Genomic DNA, 14,688 nt, shown 5'->3' with positions numbered 1-14,688 from the left:
CTTTTTTTAATAACAAGTATTAGGGTGTAATATAATTTTTATTTGAAATAATTATGAAAGAAATTTTAGTATAATCTTGATATAATGAAACTGTCTATAAGGTAGGTGAATAAATGGTCTTTGAATTAAAAATCAAATTAATATTATATTACCTATTCTACGTTTATTCCTTAATATTAATTTTTTTAGAGAGAGTAAAAATTTCATACAAAGATAAATAAAATCAATCATACAAAATATAATGTGGAAAAATCACGAAATAACCTAGCGTAAGAAAAACCACAAGTGGCCTCGAAATATGAAAAAGGAGTATATTAAGAATTGTTAAGTTTCATAAAAGTCCCCATGCACTTTTAAATAAAAATCTCTATTTATATTTATAAAACTCTTTTTAGAATTATGAAAAACTTCAAAATTCTTAAATATTTCAAATATCCTTTTTAGAATCAAATACCACTTTGGAGATAATCACAATTTTTAAAACATACTAAAAAGTATTTAGATTTTTTTTAGAATCGAACACAAATTTAGAGATAAGTATAATTTTAAAATTTATCAAAAACCATTTTTGGAATTAAAAATATAATAAAAATCAAATTAGGAAATAGAAAGTATTATCTTCTTAATTTCTTGTATTAGTCATTTTGAATGAGGTTTGAATATATGAAAGGAATAAGACAAGAATAAGACTCAAGAAAATAAATTGCATCTAATTAATAAAAAAATAAACAAAACTATTAATTAAATAAGATATCCTAACAAAATATGTGTAACATATTTTTTTATTTTATATTTTAATTTTGTTAAAGTAAAAAATAATTATGACATAATATATTTCATTGGATATTACATGTTGCATTCATTTTATTGGATATTATGTTTAAAAATATTATATTTTATCATAAATAATATCATACAATATACATGTTATCTGCTATGAAAAACAAATATGCTTTCAATTTTAATGAGATTTCAAAGGTATTTGGTAAATCAATTTAATGACTTAATAATTTAATTTAAGTTTATTAAATACATTAAATATATTTATTAAAGTAACTTAATATTAAAACTTAAAATTAAAATGACTTTAAGCCTTAAGTCAAAATAGTTCATTTATTATTACTTAAATCTAAATTTGTGTTTATAAAAAAAATAAAATTGAGATTTAAATCATTAAATAATTAAGTCATTTTAAGTTATTAAATTGATTTACCAAATATACTCGGTTTGTTTTTTGAAGATTAAAAGGTAACATCAACAAAATAACATTTTCTTTCAAATTAACAGCAATTTTGAGTGTGGTGGTTGAAAAAGGAAATTAAAAAAAAAAGGAAAAGAAAAGAAAATATAGAAAGATAGAAATAAGAAATAAGCCAGAGCAAGTTATTGGTGGGTTTAGGAAAATTATGGGGGGTATTTCACAAAACTAGAAATTAGTTATTGGTGGAAAATTAATCAATTTAATACCATTTTAGTTTTAAGTGTTGTTTTAATTTAACCATTTTAGAAAATAACGAAGATTGAAAAGTTATTTCACAAAATTAATAAAAAATATTTATATAAACCAATCAAATCGAATTTACTTAGAATTATAATTTTATTAGATTAAGAAATTAAAAATTAAAAAATAAACATAATTTTGACTATATATAAATAAGAATAGAAAATTATAAAAATAAATAAATAATTGAATAAAATTTATTAGAATTTTAACTTTATTATGTTAAGGAATTAAAAATAAATAAAAATAATTATTATAATATATGCATAATGATATAAAAATTCAAAAATAAATAATGTAAAAAAGTAGTTCTTATAAATCAATTAAAATAGATAATTTAATTTCTAATAAAAATAATTATTTTATATATATAAAAAAAGGATAAGAATGAAATAAAAAGTTATAAACTATAGTATTTATAATTTAGTGATAGTATTTTGCTATAAATGATTATCTATCGAAATGAATAAAAAATGTTATAAAATATATATTATTTTTCAATATTTAAGATAAAAAATATATTATATTCTAATATTTTTTATTTAAAAAATGATTTATAAATTTTTTTTTAGTTTTTTTAACCATAAATTTAACTTTATAATAAAAAAATATTTTTGAAAAATAATTAATATAAATTTTTTTTGATAAAAATAAATAAACTTATAATATAGAGAATATGAATAATATATCTCACCGGTTATTCTCATTTCAAACCCTAAATCGGAAGATAAAGAGGAAAACAAAAAATGATGATTTGAAGAAGTAGTTGTTCAAATCATTCCCAATGCAAACTTTCATATTTTAGAAAAAAGAAATTGAATTTAGATTTAAGGTTTTTTTTGTCAATTTTGTACAATAAGGGTTAGGGTTTGTTTTTTTAACAAAAATAATAATTTATTAATTAAAAAATTAAAGATATTATATTTTTGATATGTATGTAATTCAAATGTATTTATTTTTTATTTTTTATTTTATTTGTTGATATTGACAAAAATTTATTAGGGCGCATGATGAGATGGAATAATCAACACAATGAGAACAGAAAGCGCACGAAGATTTAGAAAGCGAGAGAGAAGAAGCCAAAGGGGCTTGAAAAACGTGGAGGGTGTTATGGTCATTTCCAGTTAGCAATAAGTGGCAAATAATTTTTCGAGAAAGTCCAGGTAAGCACAAGGGGCAAGAACCGTAATAATCGATCGTTTCACTGGCAATCTTAAAACACGCTGCCCTTCGGAGTGGCTATATAACGAGCCCATCTACGCAGATCTCTCCCACACTTCTTGAAAACTTTCTATTGAACGCAGATTTCGCAGATCGTTATCTTCCTTCATTTTGGGATTCTTTCTCGCTCTAGGGTTTGCTTCCAACCATCGCCGTCCGGGTTTTAATCAATTGCAGTAAGGGGTTTTAATCAATTGCAGTAAGTTTTCTTTTCCGTTCTTTTCCGTTTTCGATCGATTCTTTCAATGTTTTATTTGATTTCAAGGTTTGCCTGTGGTGATTTTCCTTTTTCTTTTCTCTGGTTTGTTTTTTTATTGATTTTTGCGGGGTTTTTATTTTATTTTTAGGGTTCGATCTTTCAAGAAAGAGTTTTGAAAGCAGTTACCATTCCTGTGGTGGTCTTCTTTATCTGTAAGTATTGTTTTTTGGTTGATTTTAATGAATATATATATATATATATATGTGTGTGTGTGTGTGTGTGTGTGTGTGTGTGTGTGATGATACTTGTTATCTATCTGTGTCTGTTTAAATTTTGTGTGTTATAATCCATCAATTTGTGATTCTGAAATCAAAGCTGTTAAAAAAAATTGCTTTTTTTTTTCTTTATGCGGGCTTGTTTATGTTGGCGCTAAACAAGAATACATTCTGTTTGGTTTCCCAGAATTTATTTATTTATTTATTTTGGGGGATTTTAATTTGATTTGATTTAAAGATCTTGCTTTTATTATGGAATTGTTTGTTTGGTTTTGGCTAGTGGGGATAATGTAAACATCTATATTATATCCATATCTATATATAGTGGTTGGATTGGAATTGCTGGCCCCAATGCATTTATTCAGGCCGCAACACAAGGCTAGCAAATTCATCCCTAACTGTTTTGATTTGTATTCATATTTCTAAAACTTTTCCTTGCTATCTTATTCTTGTCTTGTTTTAATTACATATATTCACACTTAAAAACATATACACATCTCCCTCTTTCCTTATGAATATTGCCTAGGAATGATGTGCTCTATGTTTTTTTCTGCTTTCTCAACTTCTTTTTTTTTTTGCCACTATTTTTTCTTATGTGGACATTGTGCTGTTTGACTTCAGCTTGTGCATCATCACTGTTCAGATTCAATATTTTTCATAATGTTAGAGGCTTTATTTTGTTTTATTATTATTATTGGGTTTTGGGACTATTTACCGGGTTAGTGGTTTCACATTTTGTTTTATATGATGGTTTGTGCAGGTGAGACTGAATGAACTAATTCTCATGGAGTCGAAATGTGCGAAGAAAAAGTCTAGTAGTAGTAAATCTATGTTCTACGAAGCTCCTCTTGGTTACAGCATTGAAGACATTCGACCAAACGGTGGAATCAAGAAGTTCAGAACTGCTGCTTACTCCAACGTGAGTAGTTCTACTGTAATTTTAATCCTATTGGATGTTACATGATAACAATTTTTATGCTTGCAAAATGAAAAGATTTGTGCAAGTTATACTTTGCAATGTTATCTAACTTTTTCCCTTACCTTCTCTTTTATATATGCAGTGCGTCCGAAGGCCATCCTGAGATTCCCTTTAGTGTTTACATAACCACCTGAGGTGGTTCATAGGGCAGTTTACTCTATTTAGTATTTCTTTTATTTTCTTTGTCCCTCCCCTTGTTCTCTCACTCGTTCTCTCCCTTTCTGAAACTTCATTTGCTCCTTCAAAAGTAAGATGGCGTTGCCTGTTTCTGCAATTGGATTTGAAGGCTATGAAAAGAGACTTGAGATATCATTTTTTGAGCCAGGAATCTTTGCTGACCCTGTTGGGATGGGTCTCCGTTCATTGTCTAAAACTCAATTGGATGAAATTCTAGAGCCAGCTGAATGCACTATAGTCTCTTCATTGTCAAATGATGAAGTTGATTCATATGTCCTTTCTGAGTCTAGCCTTTTTGTTTATCCTTACAAGATTATCATCAAAACTTGTGGGACTACAAAATTACTTCTCTCAATCCCACCCATCCTTAAGTTGGCTAATAGTCTTGACCTTTCTGTGAGATCTGTGAAGTACACTCGTGGGAGCTTCATATTTCCTGGTGCACAATCATTTCCACATCGTAACTTCTCTGAAGAAGTAGTTGAACTGGATGGTCATTTTGGCAAGCTTGGAGCAGGCAGCAAGGCTTACATGATGGGTAGTCATGACAAGCCACAGAAATGGCATGTTTACACTGCAGCTGCAGAGTTTACTGGTAGATCGGATCCAGTTTATACTCTAGAGATGTGCATGACTGGTTTGGACAGGAAGAAAGCATCTGTCTTTTACAAAACTGATACAAGCTCGGCAGCTGTGATGACTGAAAACTCTGGTATTAGGAAAATTCTTCCAAATTCTGAGATATGTGACTTCGAGTTTGATCCGTGTGGTTACTCAATGAATGCTATTGAAGAGGATGCAATTTCTACAATTCACGTCACACCAGAAGACGGTTTCAGTTATGCTAGTTTTGAAGCAATGGGCTATAATCTCAATGATGATAGTTTGACCCAGATGCTTGAGAGGGTTTTGGATTGCTTTCAGCCTGCTCACTTTTCTGTGGCACTGCATGCTGATGTTGAAGGCAAGAAACTGAATATGACTTTCCCCTGGATGTGATGGATACTATTGTGAGGGAAGGAGCTATGAAGGGCTTGGGAAGGGTGGTTCAATCATCTACCACAGCTTTATGAAGTCTGAAGAGTGTGGCTCTCCCAGGTCAATTTTGAAATGGAGAGAGAACGAGGAAGAGGAGCAAGTTCTTAAGAAAAAGTGATGGACTGGATGTTGCGGTCCTTCTTTTTTTACTCTATATAGAATAAATGAGGGTGTAGGGGCACCAGTATGATTTATGGTTTATGTTTTAGCTGTATTGGTTTGGTTCTTATCAGTTTGGGTTTTATGTCTTTATGTTGATTCTCAGGTTTAAGTGATAGACCTGATACTTTATAAGTAAACTGCTGCTTGTTTTTCATTATATCTTTTATTCAAAGATTGAAAGGGATGATGATGTGCAAATATGTGTTTGTTCATTTACTTAGACCATGGTACTAGTATTAGGTTTGGCTTCCAATGTTGTGCTATGCAAAATTGGTATAGCGAAGCCTTCCATTTCTAGTGAGTGAGGCCTCTTGTTAACGGAGGAATATCAACAGGCGTATAGAAGGAATTCAGGGACACTTGGTGGTCTATTAAATTTTTTGAATCTTGCTAAATGTAATGGAACACATACCACACCCCTCTTTTTTCATTCCATTCCTAACCTTGAAATAATGAATCTAGCTGTGAAAATATGTGGTCACTGGTGACCGAACCGACCCCCCCACCTTTGAATCTTTATCTTGTGCGTCCATAGCCTGCTTTATTCTCTTAAATTTGCACCTCCATTTGTTTAGTTTTTTCTGGAGCCACATAACACCACATATCATTTCTGAAAGACTTGTGGAGGGGGCATTATCATATAGGGGTTTCCAGTTTCTGGTTGGGTGGAATTTGGCTCTACACTTTCCATCTGTTGTAAGGAATTTGTTCCCCATCATTTCCTTGAACACCTAAGCTTTGACAAAAAGTTTGGGCGTGACTCTCTGAAAGGAAAAGATGAGAGAACCCACCGCTCTTGAGGTGGTCCCATTCATTCAACTCCAGAGGAGTCAGTTTGTTTTGGTGGATGAATTGTGGACCTCGTGTTTCATCAAAACCCTAATGGAACAGAAAAAAGGCATCCATCAAGCAGCCAAACTTGACTATGGAATAATCCAGTAACACATGTACGAACTGCTGAAAATGGAGAAGATTCAAACAAAGAATTAGAAATAAAGTGGCAACATGCGCTGGATCCGCCCAAGTAGGGAGACACAGCTTAGGCTGAAAAGGACGATAGAAATTGAATGGAAGTTGCATGGATGGTCACACTTAAGTCTTTCCACGTTCAAAAGATTCATGGATGGGTGTACTTTTGGGGACACTCTTGTTTAACCCTTTCAATCAATTTACTGTCAAATCATGCGAATGGTGAGTAAAATCGGCTGCCCTCTAATGCCAATTCGACAAGTGGAACCTCACAGGTCAATGTAAGCTTTTCTTTTCGTGTCATTTGCAGCAGAGAATAAGTAAAGGAAACTGAAATTCCTTTTTAAACTATTCTGCATTTCATCTTCCATTCCCGTCCCTTTTTCCAAATTGAAAGATATCAACCCATTCAGAAGTTTTTGCAACCCAATCATCAAAGATTTGACATTTTCAAATTCTTATCCGTAATTCACTAGAAGCTCTGGGAAGAAGGAACTCACTTCCCATCACCTTCTATTCAAATTGCATAACTTCAAAATAACAGCATATAAAGAAGCCCTAAAACATATCTCACAAGCATCTGTTCCTTTCTCAATAGGTGGGCAAAGGCATATGCTAGCTCTCTTCCAGAAAATGATAACACATCAGGAATCTACAGACAACCATAGAAGACAAAATTTTTGTTGTATATTCCTAATAACAAAATTACACTGCCAATTTTTTGCAGCTTGAACCCGCAGACTGTTTCAAATAGGTACTTGTAAATATGGCAATGATAATTCTACATCTTAAGTTGTAAAATTCTAGACAATAAACAAGCAAGAAAAATGGGAAGCAGGGGCTCTTTGTAAGGGGGTTGGGGCATTCAATAAGGCCGAAACTTCCTTGCAGCTCTCAGTTGCTGTATCCGCTTTTTATCCTGCTCAAATTTGCTTTGCAGCATCATTAGCTCTGCAGGGAATTAAAAAGACGAAGTTAATTAATGGAGAGAGTAGAAACCTAACCTTGTATCACATGTTCTAATTGTTAATATAGTGGAGAAATATGATCTATGTAAAAGACAAGTCAAACCATATAATCACAACCAAACCAAGATATGGCCGACAATGCATTGAGTGCATGTTTGCCTTGGGTTTAAGTTGTCACAAAAATTTAGAAGGCATGTTATGATTGGGAACCTCATAGAATGAACCAGAAAGTAATGTGGTACATGTTTCTCCTAGAGTCATGATTACAGAATTTATGCCAAAACAAAAGGCTTGTGGACTACAGCCTACTGCCAAGAATTTTAAAACAAGAATATGATTTTCTTGAGGGAAAAAGCACCAAGCTTGGTGCAAATATATTCTGAAGCATAAAAATCTCTTCTTCGAGGTCCTCCAGAAACTTAATATCAAGATCTCCAATTATGCCCATGTAAATCATTTCTCACATCTAATTTGATAATAGTCAACAATCCAATTGAAATCTAGATCCTAAAAATAAAAATTTCCAATTCCACCTTCCATTTTCTAACTGGAGATCACAACACTCAAAACAGACATGAAAAACTTCAACTATTTTCTAAAATAAAACTAAAAATTTCGATATTCCACCATTATTTTTTATTTACAACTACATGTTTCAGCTATGCACCAACAGAAATTTCTGGACAAAAACAATTGAAATAAATTTATCAATGAGATGTAACATACCATTCCTCTGTGCCTCTCTTCTCTGAAAGCGATAGAAATTCAGACCAATTTCTTTACTTTTCTTCTTGCCCATTTTATCCATCACAGCAGCTTGGGCAACAGAGCCCACCGCAATCCCACTTTCGGAATCTGTTGTCTTTTTCCTCCCTTTATGATGTACAACAACAGTCCATCCCCTTCTGAAGCACGGGCTTCCCTTTCTTTTCTTGCCTGTATGCATCAAAACCAGATGAATGAGAACAAATGTGAGCCTAGCTGCACCTCGCAAGGAGTGTGATCATCGAAGTTGTAGTGAAATGAAAACATGAATTGGTTCAATAAAGGAAAATAGATAGTCATAAATCATTCAGATACATATCAATCAACAAATAATTATTCATTCAAAAAGGGGAAAAAATGATATAGCAACCCACACACACATCAGCCAAATGAAGACATAAATTGGTTCAATAAAAGGAAATATATAATCATAAATCATCCAGACACATATCTATCAATAAATAATTATTCATTGAAAAAAAAAAAAAGATATAACAACCTACACACACATCTGCCAATCAAAATGCCAACACTCACATGCAGTTAATATTTCATTCTATACAAGCAGAGACTAGAAATAGACACAAACAAATAGTTAATAAATATACATAAGGAATACATGCACAAACAATTAACATGCATTTATGCATATTTGTTTTGAACCACTGAACATGTGACCTATTGGTTAAGACTCAACTTGTACTAGAATGGGGGTTGATAAGATATACGCAAGAGAGAAAACCACCTGTTCCTCTTCTGCCTCGTGAGCAGTTATAAACTCATCAATCCTTTGTTGCAACATCTTCAGCCCTGGTCTGCTCTGACGGTATTTCATTATCCATTCTGCAGGACAAATAATCATGCATGAAACCTACCAATAAGGCATCTGTATCAATAAATAAAACTCAAATACATGCTTTGGAATGAACCAAGGAAAGAAAAAAGGAAAATTTTCTAAAATTCCACATGTTGATCTTGTTAAAAATCAAATAAGGACAGAGCCACATATTTTTCTCCTTTTTAAATTCATGAAATATGAGAGTTTTAGTAAAGGCAAGCCTCATTAAGAGAAAGAAAGATTATGCGACCTATAAGAAAAGCAGATTTATGTAAATATCAGCAAGAGAAGCACAAACAGATTGCATACTTATCTGAGTGTAACTGCCTAAAAAATTCCACTGTCACTAGATTGTATGCACATTTAAAAACAAATAACCACAGACAAAAGAAAGCATGTTTCAAGTTTAACAGTTCATACTTTTCATTCCTTTTGAGCAATCTTCATCCCCTGAAGAGATATGATAGACCTCATCTGGTTCATTTTCCACTTGTTTTTTGATGATTTTGTAAATTTCTCCTCCTTATTTTTTGCAGCTTTCTTCGACTTGCCTGAAGAGGAAAAGAAGGGAGGAAAAAAAAAAAAAAAGAAAAGCAAATGAACAAGAGCACATTCAAAGTACAGCTGAACAATGGTTTTAAAGTATTTATTTCACTCAGTAAAATTTCATATAGGCAAAACAAAAATCATTTATTTACTTGTTCTCATATTTGCTGCAACACTAGCCTCCTCAGGCCTGTTGGAATTCTCAGTTTTGCTTTGAGTTTTAGATTGGCCTGGGCCTGCTACTTCCTCTGATAAAATAAAAATAAAGGTAATTAGCTTAAGTATGTTCAACAGCGGAATAAAAGATAGTATAACTTGTACTTAAATAGCTTTTTCGTGTCTGGCATACAACTCAAAGAATCATCAAACTAATGAACAAGCCAAACATGTGATGACTGTGCATAGCACAGCTTTTCTTGACACTTATTAAGAAAAAAAAAAAGCAAAGTTTTTCTTTACAACCAGAATAACAATATCAAGATTTAACTCAAATGTTTAACAATGATTTCTGCCCCCTTCTTCTTTTACAATATTGATTTAAAATTATTTTTTTATCTCTGTCTCATATTACACAGAATCTATAGTTTCTGTCCACATAAATGGCAGCATGGTGCTTGAGTAGGCCCCAATATCATCTCATATTATTGCAAAAGCTTTTGCTGCTTCTTTTCCACACTTTTTTATACTTTAATGGGCTCACCTAAGATTTAAACAGGGTAAAAAAAAAACACAGGATAATTGATAATTCTAGCTTGTCTGTTTTATTTAAATTTCTCAACAAAGCAAATAAAAGAATGAAAGCAGCAACAAAGATGATGGAATATTTTAGCAAACCATTTGTTTCATCAAAATTACCTTCTGGTCTATCAACTTTGCCAAGCACAACTGTATTTTTCTCCTCATTTTTTCTGTTCTTTTTCCTTGATGATTTGTTCTTTTGCCTTTCCCTTTCTCCTTCATTTGACTTATCTTCTGGAGACGACGGAAGTAATCCAATAAGCAAGAAAAACAATTAAATAAATAAAACTCCAAAACAATTTCTGCAACATTATTTAGATGCATCATTTAGCATGTCAAGCATAGTTTACCTTCAATACTGAACTTAACAGCTTTGCCAGCATGAACTTGATTTCCCTTTTCCCTTTTTCTTTTCTTCTTCCCAGAAGATTTATTTTCTTTATTTTCTTGTACCACTTTGTCTACATTTTCCCCTGAAACAAAAAAGAACTTCAGTTCACTGAATTCAGTTTCAACTAGAGACAGGCTTTGGAAGAAGCTGTCCTTTTTTAACAAGTAAATTGCATTAAATGGTGTCAAAAAGCTGGTGCAACCTGTATGTGCACTGTATACAGAGCTGGGTACAAAGCAGCCAAATAAATAAATAAAAATAACAAGCAAAATACATCTCCTTCAGAGACAACAAAAGCTTTGAGAGAAGCTGGATGGGTTTTTTTTTTTCTATATCAAATCATTGTATTAATGTTTTCTCAATGACCTAATTGAAAGAGGACATTGAAGTTCAACTGGGAGAAGTAATCCATACTTTCAACAGGCAACAGGAAGTTGATTAAGAGCAGAGGTCCCAATTATATTGGATGTTTTCTAGAATTCATGTATAGCCTTATGCACATTGATAGATCGGTCACTCCTTTAAGCAGCATGTAAATATGAAAGGGCTCAACAAGAGGATTCTACTATTTCTTTGATTTCAGCTAAGAGACACATAGTTTGCCAAGAATGAACTTGGACCTTCATTTTTTTTTTTTGATAAGTAAATGAATTTCATTAAAGAAAAAAGGGAGAAAGAGACGCTAAAATAGCGACTCTAAGTATACAAAACCTATACACCCGCCATCAAAGGCCAAAAGACAAAACACCTAATGCCACAAGCCTACTTAGAGCCCAACCAATCAATAAAGTTAGCTATAGTTAGAGGGCAGTCATCTATGAACAATTTAGCCTCAGCCCATAACGTAAGAATAAAAGATTGTTTCAATCTCTGAATTGACACCGACTCATCCTTGAAAGCCAATCGATTCCTCTCCTTCCAAACCGTCCAAAAAATATGAAGAGGAGCAGCTTTCCATACCTTCTTGCGATTTTTGCCCATGAAAAAGCCATTCCAACTCAGAAGTGTCTCTTTAACTGAAAAGGGCAAAACCCAAGACACCCCAAATAAGGCAAAGAGAAGATCCCATAATACCCTCGTCCTGGGACAATGAAGAAGGAGATGGTTTATGGTCTCCTCATTCTCAAGACACATAAAACATCTATTCGCCAAGGCCCATCCTCTTTTCTGGACTAGGTCCAATGTTAAAGCTTTGCCCCACGTGGCCTCCCATGCGAAGAAACCAATCTTGGGCTGCACATTCGCATTCCAAATAAAGCTTGAAGGAAATAAAGACGAACCACCCGCTTCAAGAGCTATATAAAGTGACTTGACCGAGAATTTACCGCTCTTTGTTTCAGTCCAAGATACCATATCCTCCACATCCTCAATAACTCTTTTACTCTGAATCCTCTCCATAAATCTTTCTGCCTCCTCAACCTCCCAGTCATTGAACGCTCTTAAAAAACAGGGGTTCCAACCCCCCAACCCCCTCAGCCAAGGGATCCCAAATGTCTGCCACCCACGCTTCCTTCTCAACCGTCAAAGCAAAAAGAGAAGGGAAGGTCATACATAGAGGAGACTCCCCACACCATCTATCCCTCCAGAAGCTCACCCTTTTTCCATTACCAACTGTGAAAGCCATCCTATCACTCACCAACTTCCAATCCGCCCTAATTCCTTTCCACAAACCCAAACCATGAGCCTCTCTCACTTCCCGCGAGCACCATCCCCCTCTAGCCTCTCTCACCCAAACCATGGACCTTCATGCATTGGAATTTTATTGTTTACCATCATTTTAGATCTTTTCATGGCTTGGCTTGCTGTAGTTTTCTTCTAGACAGCATTTGAGAATAAATCCAATCTTTTTTTTTTTTTTTCATTGGTCAGCTTCCACCTGCAGTCCTGGAGCTGACTCAACATACATCCATGTCCAAACAGCCCACTTTTAAATCTCTACTAGTTTAAATTTTTGCCCATCAATAGCATCAGAAGATATACCTCCAATGTGCCAGTCTCTAGTAAAATACTTCTCTCTTTGTCATACAAAGCACAATCAGCATGCATGTGCAAACAGCAAAGTGAAACGCAGCAGTGGATTGAGTGTTCAGACAGAAACATTGGTTGGAGAGATCTGTGAATTTGTGGATATGGGTATGTATGGAGAACCCATATAGATGGTTTGCAAGTTAAGACTAAAATGTCAAGATTTTTATGGAGTGAAATTAAATTTCAACTCATTGGACATGAGACAACATGACTTCATGTATGCTTCAAAGTGCTGATCTTGATTCTTCTTACTTAACCCATAGTGTATAGACAAACTGGTGCCATAGGTTTTAAAGCATGAAGAAGGTTGAAGGTTGTACTAACCAAGAATTAGGGGATATCAGGAAACAAAGATTATTAAAGCCTTGATTAAGTCCCAAAGGGCAGATTTAGTGTGTCTTCAGGAAACAAAGATCAAGGAGATGAAGGTTGGGATAGTGTGCAGCCTCAGTATGGGTAGATGTCTAGAATGGGGTGCAGCTAATTTGAGGGGCACGGCAGGAGGAGTTATGGTTTTTTGGGATAATAGGTGCTCCAATTGGTAGGAATGGAAGTGGGCAAGTTCTCCATATCGTGTAGATTCAAAAACTGTGAGAATGATTTTTGTTGGACTTTTACAAGAGTGTACAGTCCTACAAGGAGGGGGGAAAGGGAAGACTAATGGGAAGAGTTGTGAGCAATTAAAGGTCTTTGGAGTGATCCATGGTGTGTGGCTGGCGACTTTAATATGATCCGTTTCCCAACTGAGCTCAGTAGAGGGGTTGACTGTTAGTAGCCATGAGAAGGTTCTCCAAGGTAATTGCTTGGGGGGCTTTTACTTGGAGTGGAGGAATGAATAATCAAGCTAAGTCGAGGCTACGTCGTTTCATTGTGTCCGAGGATTGGGAGTCACTTCAGTGGGGCTGTGCAATGTGCTCTTCCCAGACCAGTGTTTGATCACGCTCTCATTCGGCTAGATGGAGGTGGGGTAATGAGGGGTCCATCTCCTTTTAGATTCGAGCTCATGTAGTTGAAAGATGTTCAAGGATTTATTGAAACGCTGGTGGGAGGGGTATAGGTTGAGCAGATCGGCAAGTTTCATCTTGGCAGAAAAGTTGATAGTCTTAAAATTGGATCTGAAAATCTGGAATAGAGAGGTGTTTGGAAAAGTTCAATTCAGAAAGGCTTTGGCTTTGGCATAGTTGGCCCACTGGGATTCTAAGGATAGGTCTTGTACTTTGTCTTTGGAGGAGCTGAATGCCATAAATGAAGCTATGGAGAAGTTTAAAAAATGGATCCTGCTAGAAGAAATTTCCTAGAGACAAAAATCAAGGGAAGTGTGACCGAAGGAAGGGGACAGAAATACCAGGTTCTTTCATAGCATTGCTAATGCCCATAGGAAAAGGAATTTGTTGGCCAGAATCAAGATAAATGGGTCTTGGATCATAGAGGATGCTGATATCAAGAATGGGGTGGTCCATGCCTTCAAACTGTTGCTCTCTGACTCGGGGAATCGGAGGCCCAGTTTAGATGGGATGCAGTTTGAGAGGTTAGGAGAGCAAAAGGCAACAAGGTTGGAGGAGCCCTTTTCAGAGGAGGAGGTGTTTGGGGCTCTAATGGACTTTAGCTGTGAGAAAGATCCAGGACTGGATGGTTTTCCAATGGCTTTTTGGCAGCTTTCATGGGAGCTTGTGAAAGTTGGAAGTCATGAGTTTCTTTAGGGAGTTTCACGAGAATGGAAGATTTGTGAAGAGCTTAAATGCAACCTTTCTAGTGTTAATCCAAGAAAGAGGGGGTAGAGGATTTAAAGGATTTTAGACCAATTAGTCCGATGGACAATTTGTATAAATGGTTGGCTAAGGTGTTAGCCAATGGGCTAAAAAAGGTGGTTGGAAAAGTGAACTCAGAGGCTCA

At 34.3% G+C, this 14,688-nt stretch overlaps 2 pseudogenes; one reads left to right on the top strand and one right to left on the bottom strand.

The window, feature by feature from the left end:
- The first annotated feature begins 2,767 nt into the window (after positions 1–2,767).
- LOC117930253 lies at positions 2,768–5,750 on the top strand (annotated as a pseudogene).
- Positions 5,751–7,263: 1,513 nt separating this feature from the next.
- LOC117930435 lies at positions 7,264–12,505 on the bottom strand (annotated as a pseudogene).
- Positions 12,506–14,688: the final 2,183 nt, after the last annotated feature.

Source organism: Vitis riparia, chromosome 14 (assembly GCF_004353265.1).
Source record: "Vitis riparia cultivar Riparia Gloire de Montpellier isolate 1030 chromosome 14, EGFV_Vit.rip_1.0, whole genome shotgun sequence".
NCBI lineage: Eukaryota > Viridiplantae > Streptophyta > Magnoliopsida > Vitales > Vitaceae > Vitis > Vitis riparia.
This window is presented reverse-complemented; position numbering and strand designations above follow the sequence as displayed.